The sequence below is a fragment of the Lathamus discolor genome, chromosome 3 (assembly GCF_037157495.1).
Source record: "Lathamus discolor isolate bLatDis1 chromosome 3, bLatDis1.hap1, whole genome shotgun sequence".
NCBI lineage: Eukaryota > Metazoa > Chordata > Aves > Psittaciformes > Psittacidae > Lathamus > Lathamus discolor.
In genome coordinates this window covers 21,864,355-21,874,305 of record NC_088886.1, presented here as the reverse complement: position 1 = coordinate 21,874,305, position 9,951 = coordinate 21,864,355, and the positions used below count along the sequence as shown (strand labels likewise).

The 9,951-nt window shown below is 48.0% G+C and overlaps 1 long non-coding RNA gene across 1 annotated transcript; it reads left to right on the top strand.

Annotated features, from left to right (window-relative positions):
* Nucleotides 1-1,384: 1,384 nt before the first annotated feature.
* LOC136010870 (uncharacterized) lies at nucleotides 1,385-9,319 on the top strand. Its single transcript, XR_010611038.1, has 4 exons — nucleotides 1,385-1,445; nucleotides 5,372-5,520; nucleotides 5,947-6,096; nucleotides 6,586-9,319. It is a non-coding gene; the product is annotated as an uncharacterized LOC136010870 (long non-coding RNA).
* Nucleotides 9,320-9,951: the final 632 nt, after the last annotated feature.

The window sequence follows — 9,951 nt, the reverse complement described above, 5'->3', positions numbered from 1 at the left end:
TGAGAAACTGCTGCTGTATTCCTGCTGTGCATCTCTTGTCAATCACACTTGCTGTCGGGGAGACAGGTGCAGCTCCCACATTGATCCCAATCCCTCTTAAGAGGAGCTGGGAGGACCACAGGGCAGAGGGAGCAGCATTTCCTAGAGCAGAGGATGAGGAAGGCAGCCTTCCCACAAAGCACTACCTTCTCCTGCAGTTGTCCTGCTTGCAGCCAACGTGTCCCATACTGGCAGCTCTCACAGGGTATGTGGAGCCCCATCCCACAGCCCTTTCTCAGGCCAAATCCCTATTGCAGCCAGCACTTACCAATGGTTTCAGGCCTTCTGGTAGCAGTACAACAAATAAAATGCAATCCGCCTGTATCATAAAGTCCAATAAAAATGAAACTGAACATCCACTTTGCAGACAGCAAGTACACTGTAAATTTATGAGATCATATCTCGTGGAGGACAGGGTACTTACGGGGGAAAGGAAGGGGCTGGCAAAAATGGGAGAGAGCGGCCGAGGGGTAGTAAATATGTTTTCAATAATGAAGAGGCCCGATTACCCTCTTTGCAATAAAAACGTGCACAAGGCAGAGCTGCCGTAAAAATTACTCCCGAGCAGCCTGGCGTATTTGCACCTTGTCATCTTGTCAGCTCCATGCAAATGTGCAAGGCGCCCGCAGCCAGCGTGGGTCGGCTCTGCGGCATGGAACTGCTGAGGACTGGGCAAAGGACCTCCTTCCCACAAAAGCCATTTCATTTACAGCCCCCATCACCCCAGTCCTGTCCACCACCCCCTCCCACCCTGCAAAACACACCAATTTTCCTGTAACCGTAGCAACCAGCACAGATGCAGGATGCAGGGGTGGAGCGGAGCATTGCCAGGGTGCCACGTGTCCTGGGCTTCTTCCCAGCCAGGCAAGAGTGGTGGCAAGCACAACAGGATTTGGGATGTGGCTCCTGTGGGCACCATGGTGTTTTCTCCAGGCAGAAGCCCTGGCCCCAGCCTCGAGCCCTGGCCCCATTGCCAGGTATCATTTCTCTTTTTGGGGTCTCTTTATATACTCTCCCTAAGGGTGATGGTTTTACATACTGTCTAGGGCACACCAATAGCACTGGGTACAATTGGGCTTCATGTATTTAAAGGAAAAAAATAAGTATTTTGTTTTCTCCCAGCACAAACCAGAGTAAAGGCTGAGGCCCCACCTCTTCAAGGGCTCTTTCTCAAGAGGTGTGGGTTTAAACCAATTTAAAGGAGATGATGTTAACAGCACAGGAGCAGCTTTGAGTCATTTGAAAAGCAGCCTGGGCTGTCCTCAGATAAACCGTTGCTGGGGCCATAAGAAAGCAATTACACAGGGGCTTAACTGAGCTGATTTAACAAAGCTGCAGTAATTAAACCTCATACACTTCAGGCTGGGGATTCAGCTCCAAGTGCTATCAGGATCCTGTCTCAGAAGGTAAATCTTCTTGGTAAGAGCAGCTGGGTGGATTTAAACCAGAGTAATTCACCCCTCTCTCTCTTTCCTGCCTCTTGGCTTAGATACCGCCCTTGTGGGTGCTGGTGTGGTTAGCAAGGACTTCTCTTGTGCAACAGACCCAGAGCAGAGTAGAACTCCCAGGTCTGTTGCTTTCTGCACCAGGGCATACAGCCTAGAGCTGCATTATCACAGGACCTGGCAGGCACCTGACTGCTGAGGACAATTTACTAACTTGATCTGGCAGCCTCGGTGTAAAGACTATTGTCCTTTGGGGTTCATGACCCTGATCTGAAGCCTGCTGAAGCTAATGGGAGCCTTTCTCTAGCCTTCAATGGGCTTTGAATTGTGCTGCTATGGCAGAGGGAAAGCGCTGACTGTCGGGGCCCTACTAAGGATGGCGATAGCTGGGGATGGGTGCTCCCCTGCAGAGGCAGCCCACTGTGGTGATTGAGCCCTGACCCGCCACTGGAAGTGCCATCCGCTGGAGCTCAGTGTGCCAGCCATCACGGCAGAGTCACAGGCTATAAGGAGAGAAGAAAGAAACCGTGGTCATGTAGCTTGACCTCTTCTATTCAAAGCAAGATCAAAGGAGGGCCAAGAAGGAGCAGAGGAGGTTGTTGTACCCAACAGCTGAATGCAAGATGAATGGGAGTGGGGGGAGCTGGGGACTTTGGCTCGCAACAAAGCAACAAGACTTAATTAGCATGAAAAGTCATGTTCTGGAATTGCAACGTTAAAAGGATATGGCTGGATCAGTGAAGGCAGGCAGGGGCATCACAGAGAAGGTGGGTTTCATGTGTCAAAGGTGCATGTGTTTGTGTGGAGGGCCAGAAAATTTGGGGGGGATTAAATTTATTGCAGGTCTTCAGCTGATGGGTAAAAGGAAAGACACCAGGACAGTTACCACAAGAGCGGGTCTCAAGCTCACCAGGTAAAGAAGGCTTTAGTGAGCAGCTAGCAGCATCATTTAGTTGATGTGGGATATCTGTTCCTGGGGATAGAAGATGCAGAGGACTCAGTGGGTCTTGAGGGTGTGTGACCATCTCTATCACAAAGAGTGGAATAACAAGGAAGCGCCTGTTTCTGATGGTAACTCCTGCAGGAGAAGCTGGCTGGGGGTGTGAAATGTGACTGTTAGAGTTGCTGGGAAATGACTGAACTGGTGCTGAGGAGCAGGAGGGAGTAATGATGAGAGTGCTGGATTTACGTACAGATCTGGGAACCCCAGCACAGGCCGATCATGCAGAGGCAAGGCCCCTTGGGAAGCTGACCTTAAGGGGGGAAAAGTTGTTAAGGAGAGTCAATCACTTCTTGTGGGCACAGTTCAGAGTATGGTGTGCAGGAGAAAGGAAGCATAGGGAAAGAACCTTGATCTGAGAAAGAAACCTGGGGGAAATTAGAAGTAGGTCAGGCCATGAAGATCAAGTACAAAACTGCAGCACACACATGCAGAGACAAGATCAGATAAGCCAAGGCACATGGTGAGATGCAATTAGCAGGGGACATCAAGTGTAACGAAAGATTGCTCTAGCAGTACATCAGCAGTTGCAGGAAGAGCACAGAGGTGTTGGTTTGGCACTTGGGGACAGGGAAAGCACTCAGTAGATGATGCCAAAGAAATGGCATCACATTTGTTTTCCCCTAAGAAGGTCTGCTGTTATCCTAGTCAAGTACTGGGGGAAAATACACCTATCCTTAAAAAGGGAGCAAAGAAAGAATGGGTTAATTATGCAGTTTTCAGTCTAACTGCAGTTCACAGAAAAGCATTGGGACCTATAGTCAAGCTTGTGAAAACCTAGGAGAAAACAAGGGCACGAGAACAGGTAACGCAGTTACCAGGTCACTGATGAAAACATCACCAGATGCCAGCATTGCCCTGTGCAATCTTTTCAGTACAACAGTGAACCCCTGGTAGGTGCATGATGGAGGGATGGTGTTCTCCCCTTTCCCACCGTGACCTTGTCAAGAGTAGGTCTATCAAAATCAATGGGGATACCATAGTATAAATCCAAAGCTGGTAAAAGGCACAAGTGGCCCATTGCAGAAACATTGACAGCCAGTTTTGAGAAACATCGAGAGCCTAGGAGATGTGTCCCAAGTTGCCAGGTTATTGAAAAATGGCATTTCATAAATACTATACCATCCTCTGAAGCTTGTAGAGATTTCATGAAGCCAAAACATCACTGGCTAGGTGCTAGCATCTGTGTGGTGGTACTGTCTCAGCTGAAAATAGACTGGAAAATAATTTCATGAAAATAGCTGTTTGTTGCAATATTGAAGCTGGCAAACCTTCAGAGGTGGAACTTCGGGATGCTGAAATTAGGAGAGAAAATCCATCTGGCCCTTCTGAAGCCAAAACATACTGAGGTGAGGATACCCGTGCCAAATTTATTCATGTAAAATGAGGTTTTTTTCAGGTTCAGAGTGTAAATGGCTAGTTTACCTGTCACCACCCCTCCTGTTTTCCACAGTGAACTCAACAGGGTAGCAGTTTTTGTTAGCAGCGTGGGCTCTATGTGGTTTTGTTTGTCTGTGCCTTGCTCACATGAATTGCAAAACCACTTGGGAGAGAAAGAACACAGAGAGGGATCTTCACAAGAAGGAGGTGGCAACAGGTTACTGAGGTGCAAGAACAGCTTCATGGTGGACCGTATCAACATCTGGGCTGTGTCCTTGCTGGGACATATATCTCCTGTGCATGGCCTGGTCCCCTGGTGTTTTTCAGTACCCTTGCCCAAGCAGGCAAGGGCTCTTGCCTCTGCCTTGCAAGCTGGAAAGGACCATCCTTTGCTTGTGCTACACATGAACCAAACCAGAGGTGTCTCAGCCGCTTCTGGGACTTTTCATGCTTAATATGCTGAGTGGAAGGATCCTCAAACCCCTACTGATGGGAGAGCCTGCAGAAGCAGCTTTCACCAGCACCCAATTATGCCTGTTGCAGGGAGAATAGTTAATTTCAAAGCTGGATAGATCAAATGCAGCTGGTGATGGAGCTGTGTGTTATCTCTCACCTTGTCCAGAAGTTTGAACAGCAGAACAAATGATTTGTTCATGGTTTTATTGTGCTTCTCCCCCTCCCTTCTATCAGGGAACTATAAACCAGAGATAATCTACAATTCTCCTTGTCTAATTGCTCTGCCTGGCCACCTGAATGCCATTGCCTCATGGATAAAATGCCCTCCATCTTCTCGGCTCTCCCTGTGCCACTTGGGAAGCAGGGCGCATGCCAGCTGCCTTCACAGCTGGCTGCTGAGTCCTGAGACCGAGTTTTCCCTGAGGCAATAATTTACTTGGATGCTAACTGGGCCGTCCACAGAGTGAATTAGAAAAATGTTCTTCCACCAGCTCTGGAGCTGTGGGAATCCCGTGGCTGTGCCCAAAGGGTAGTGGGGATCTCACAGACAAGTAACTGGAGCCTGGGAGCCTGTTTGCAAGGAAACTAAACTAAAAATGTGTAGAAAAACAGCCGCTGGGCTTCGCATTTCAAGCCCAGAGTGGTACCCAGTAGGTCTGAGAAGCTGTTTACACTTGAGCATTGTGAGACTGCAGAATCTCATTTTTACTAAAATATTAGCTTTTTTTCCCCCCTTCATTAAAACAAAATTAAATGGAAAAGTGACCATTTGCAATCTTCTTGATTTAATCCAACTGAAAACCGACTGCAAACACCCAGTGCTGGCCAAAGCATTTCTCTCACAGTTTCTTTTTTCTCCCTTCTTTCAAAATATCCTTTCCCAGTAGGTTTAACCCAGAGCTGTCTGTTTTGCTGGGAGGGGCAGAAAAAATATAAAAACGCCCAAAACTACAACCCAAGAATTTTAAAATCAATACTTCATATTGTCTGGGAAAAAAAATATATATATATATATTGTTGTTTGGTTTTTGGTTGTTTTTTTTTCTTCTAGAAGCTCAACACTTTTGATGAAAGGATGTCAACCATGCCCTGCTCCCCGAGGAAGCTCCCTCTACGGGCGATGCTGCGCTAGCGTTGCTCCAGCTCCGCGCCACAGCCATGTCCTGCACCGGAATCCCATGGGTTGGCCTCGCACAGCGGGTATAACACTGCAGGAGCAGCTGAGACTTCCAGACTGTGAAACTTTTAGCTTACATCCTCTCAACAGCAACCCCCCCCCCCCCTTTTTTTTTTCTTTAGTTCCCTGGAAAAATAGGAATTAAAAAATAATCGCAAAAATCTTTAATTTCTATCTGAAGCAGTAGGATGCTCTGATTGATAGGACTAGAGACGGTATTGGCATGGGATGCAAGGAGCTCTGAACACCCTGAAAAGGGATGGATGTGTTCAACTCCCTGTGATAATCTTCATCGTGTGTTTTTACAGCTAACACCTGCAAACCTGCTTACTTGGTTAGGAAAGGGTTTCTGAATTTCTGCTTGTAAAGGAGGTGGGGGTTTCTTGCCTGGTGGGGAAAGCTAAAGCCATTTACACACTTTCTTCCTCTGCACTTTGCGCTCCTTTCAGAGGGTTTGCAGCCATGCATGTGCTAAAGGGCTGAAGGCACTGACAGCGAACTTGGTCTGCATTCCCACCACAGCCACAGTGGAGAACCGGTACCTCTGCCTTCACCAGAGCTCTCACCAAGCAGCATAGCTGGCAGGATGGGGCCCAGAGGTAAGGACACCGATGCATCCGTTCTCTCACTGATTGCAAGTGGCTCTGGCAAAATTAGTGGTGGCTTCAGATGTTCAGCTTGGTTGAATCAAAGCTGGTGCTGATCTCCCAGGGCAAGGCAGGAGCTGAGGAGTGGCAGCCATACCCTCCTAGCTAAGGACAGCAGATAGGACAATGTGGGGTGACAGCAGCCCAACTCCCAGCTGTGTGCTGTCCTACAGACACACTGGTTTTGACTGTTCAGACAAATTTTAACAGACTCATATGGAATACATTGAATTTCCCACCCCAGATGCTAGCATGAACTCTATTAAGACAGCTGTTTGCTAGGCAGTGATGGAAAATGTTGAGTTTTAATCCCTTGGGAAAGATCTGCAAAATGCTTCTACTTAGCATGGCGATGAAGAGGCAAAATTTCAGTCACCATCAGAAAGGGCATAAAATGCTATAGAAGCATTTTGATTCTGAAATATTGGCATGTCCTTACAGCAGGTTCAGGGTCAGAGAGAAACATGGCTGTGAAATCTTACCTTCAAAATTCCCTGCTTTTGTGGAAGATACGGAGTTTGCCGACGGCAGGAGGTGTGTCACAGCACTTCGCAGTGCAGAACAGAGGCTCAAGAAGCTGAGGCAAAAGAGCTGGTGCTGGTTGCAGGTTTGCTCCTTCAGAGCAAAAAAGGTACTGGCTTATAGGCTGGTTGGTACTGAGGAGAAAAATTCCTGATTTATTGTCGTTGCTCTTCTCCAAGAGATGTTCCCTCTAAGTGACGATGTAATAACATGGGCTGAACCTGTGCTCGCCAGACCTGAGCTCCTTTGTGGGGTAAAGGCTGACTGTATACCACAGCAGGCTGGAGGTGAAATACAGGCTTACATCTGTGACTGCCAGTCCAAACTGTTCCCAAGTTATTGGGGTGTTAGGGAAGGACATCGAGGTGCAAAATTCCTTAAAGCATGACCCGCTCTGGACAGCAGGACTGTCCCCAGCACGTGGCTCTGGAGGTGGTAATGATGGACAGACCAGACAGTGTCAGAGCTCTAAGATGTCCATGACAGCTCTGCAAAACTGAATTACGGAGAGTTGTGATGTTAATGTACAGTCAGCAAGAAAGATAGGAGAAATACCGCCATGCAGAGATCCATATTTTTCCCCACTGAGTAAAATACTGTGTAATTTTATCTAGTTACTATAAAACAGTTTATACTCCTTGTTTATAAAGAAAAAAAGGGAGGGGGAACATATTTCACTTCCACTACTGACAGGCTATGGAAGAAAAATAGATGGTTTCTTCTGCATTTAATATTTCAAACCAAGTAGACCCCAAAGAAAAGGCAGCAATTAACCACAAGTACCAGCAATGTGTTCCGTGTGTTTCTTCTCTCTGGATTCAGCTATGAAGAATCAGTTTGGTACAAAATTATTTACAGTCATGTTAAATCTTTTAGTAGTAATTTTCCAAGCTAGGCAAGAAAGCAGTGCATTTGCCATGTTCACCTTTCAGACCACAGACCTCTGAGATGAGATGTGCATCTCCCATTTAGTCAGGATTGAAATCCTTTACATTCAGCCAGTTAGAAATGGTTACTAAATGATCTCCACATATCTGACCATATGTTGGAGTAAGCTTATACACAGGAAAGGAAATTTTATAAGACCAGCAGAACCTGAGAAAGGGGCCAAATGGTAAAAAGGGCATTGATCGTGGTGCAGGTTCTCTGTACCTATGGACACACATACATGTGCTTGCACACACAAAGGTATGCATTGCACGTGCAGGGCTATGCATTTTTCCTCTTCAACTGTTAATTCCAGGCAAGCCTACCATGTCTCCTAGTGGCATCGTTTTGCCCACGTCTCCTGAATCACTCTGCCATCACTGCTCAGGTCTTGCCACCTAAATAGCAGGGCTGAAGGACCAGTGTTAGCTGAATCATCAGCAGGAACCCAGCAAGGATGCAGACTCCTCATCTGCTGCCTCCTTCTCTGCATAGCCTGCACCCAGGCTGGCAACATCCTGTGAACAGCTCTCCTAGACTGGATTTCTCCAGGGGAGGACCAGCACTTAATTTAGCTGATTCTGTGCTCTGTGGGAGCTCTCATCCATGCCAGCTTGAGTCCTAGCAAAAACCCATCATCATTAGTCCTCAAAAGGAACAGCTCGGATATTCTCCACCCCTGTTCCTGCAGGGTGGGATGTACTGTGCATTCCGCAGACCAAAATTCCCCTGGCAGGCTTAATTACAGCAATCAGCCTTCACGCTCTTTTCAATGCCACTTCTGCCTCCGACTCCATAAGGCCACCGTGATGGAGCCAGAAGTAGTAGCTTCCCCACAGGTACTGGGGGAGAGGACACAGCTAATTCCGCTACACCAGACCTGCAGGCTGGACTCTGTGGGGTGAGCATGCAAAATGGTGCATGAGGCCCACGGTCTTGTCTGAGGAGGTTGCCCTAACTGGAACTGTTTGGGATGTAGCCTGGTTCCATCTTCTAACAATGTGGCTACAGTAGAGAGATAAGCACATGCTCTGTTCGGCGGGGTCTTCACTGCAGCTTGCAGCAGATTTGCTCTGGTGCAAGGCAGGGCTGGGATGGGGAGAATCAGGCCAGTGTGCATTTCTCTTTGCTAACGCTTTGGCAGCCTCTCAATGAATAAACCACTAGAAAACAAATCTGGAGCAGCCCTTGGCTGTGGTGGCCAGACCTCGTCTGTTAACTGGGCTGAAGAGTACCAGCTGCTCTGCTCCTGCCCCAGGGAAGAGAGGCCCTTCTGCTGTGGTCTGGGGACTAGAAATGAGCCTGAACCAAACCCTGCAAACTGGGATGGCTTTTAGACTCCAGCTCTGGATCCAAATCGAAATCTCATGGCTTTACATGCTGCCTGAACTGATGTCTTGGCTCCAAATACCTCCAAATACCCCCTGCTCTAAAAAGGCAAATAATACAGTGGTGACAAACTTTTTTTCTGTCCATGGCTCTGCGTAATGCTGACTTTAAGGTGCTTTGGCTTGAGCTTCCCTAGCTGTATCACTGCAGCCAGGACAATGCTTGCGTTTAAATCCCTTCTTTCACCCCTCTGGTAGCAGGCGCTGACTTGGCAAAGTGACTCACCTGGTTTTGTGCAGCAAGCTGGGAATGTGTGGCTTATGGCCCTTGACCTATGGGTACTTCCCTATGCCAGGCTATGTTGCAGGAGGAGCTGTGATCAAGGGGGACAATGCTTCCCTTGCTGGGGATGGGGAGCCAGGGGAGCTTCCCCAGCTCTTTTCATTGCCTGTCTGCCTAGCTTATCCCCCATTTCCCAAGCGCATGGGAACCCCTTCCTGTATCTCACAGGTGCTCTTTTCCTGAGCTTGACCCACTCCTCAACCCCCATAACTTGGGTCTGTTAAGCCTGAGGATGTCATGGAGCTGAGGTGTGCCAGCCCCAGGAGTGCAACACAGATCTCTGTGCACCACAGTGCCTGGTCCAGGCACCTCACAGCAATACCAGTTTGCAGCACAGCTCCCTGAGCCATGGGCTGCAGTAGCTGGTTTCTGATTTAAGAGATCAGTGTATACAGTAGGTATTGGGGGGTCCAGTCCCAAAAGGGGCCTGGCGAGAAGGGGTGAGAATTGAGGAGGAAATGTGTTATTTTGGCTTTTGTAAGGCTAAACTCTTGCTCTTCCTGTGTTTTCTAGTGGTGTCTGCAGCAACTGTGCAATGCTTGTATTGGCCACCAGCTGCAGTCAAATGGTAAAACAGGAACTAGCCCAATTGTAAATGGGAAAGATTTGGTAGAAGGAATATGTTTTCCCACCTGTCTAAATCTTGCCAGTGTTCTATAGCTCAAGAGGTGTTGTCCAGCCTTACTT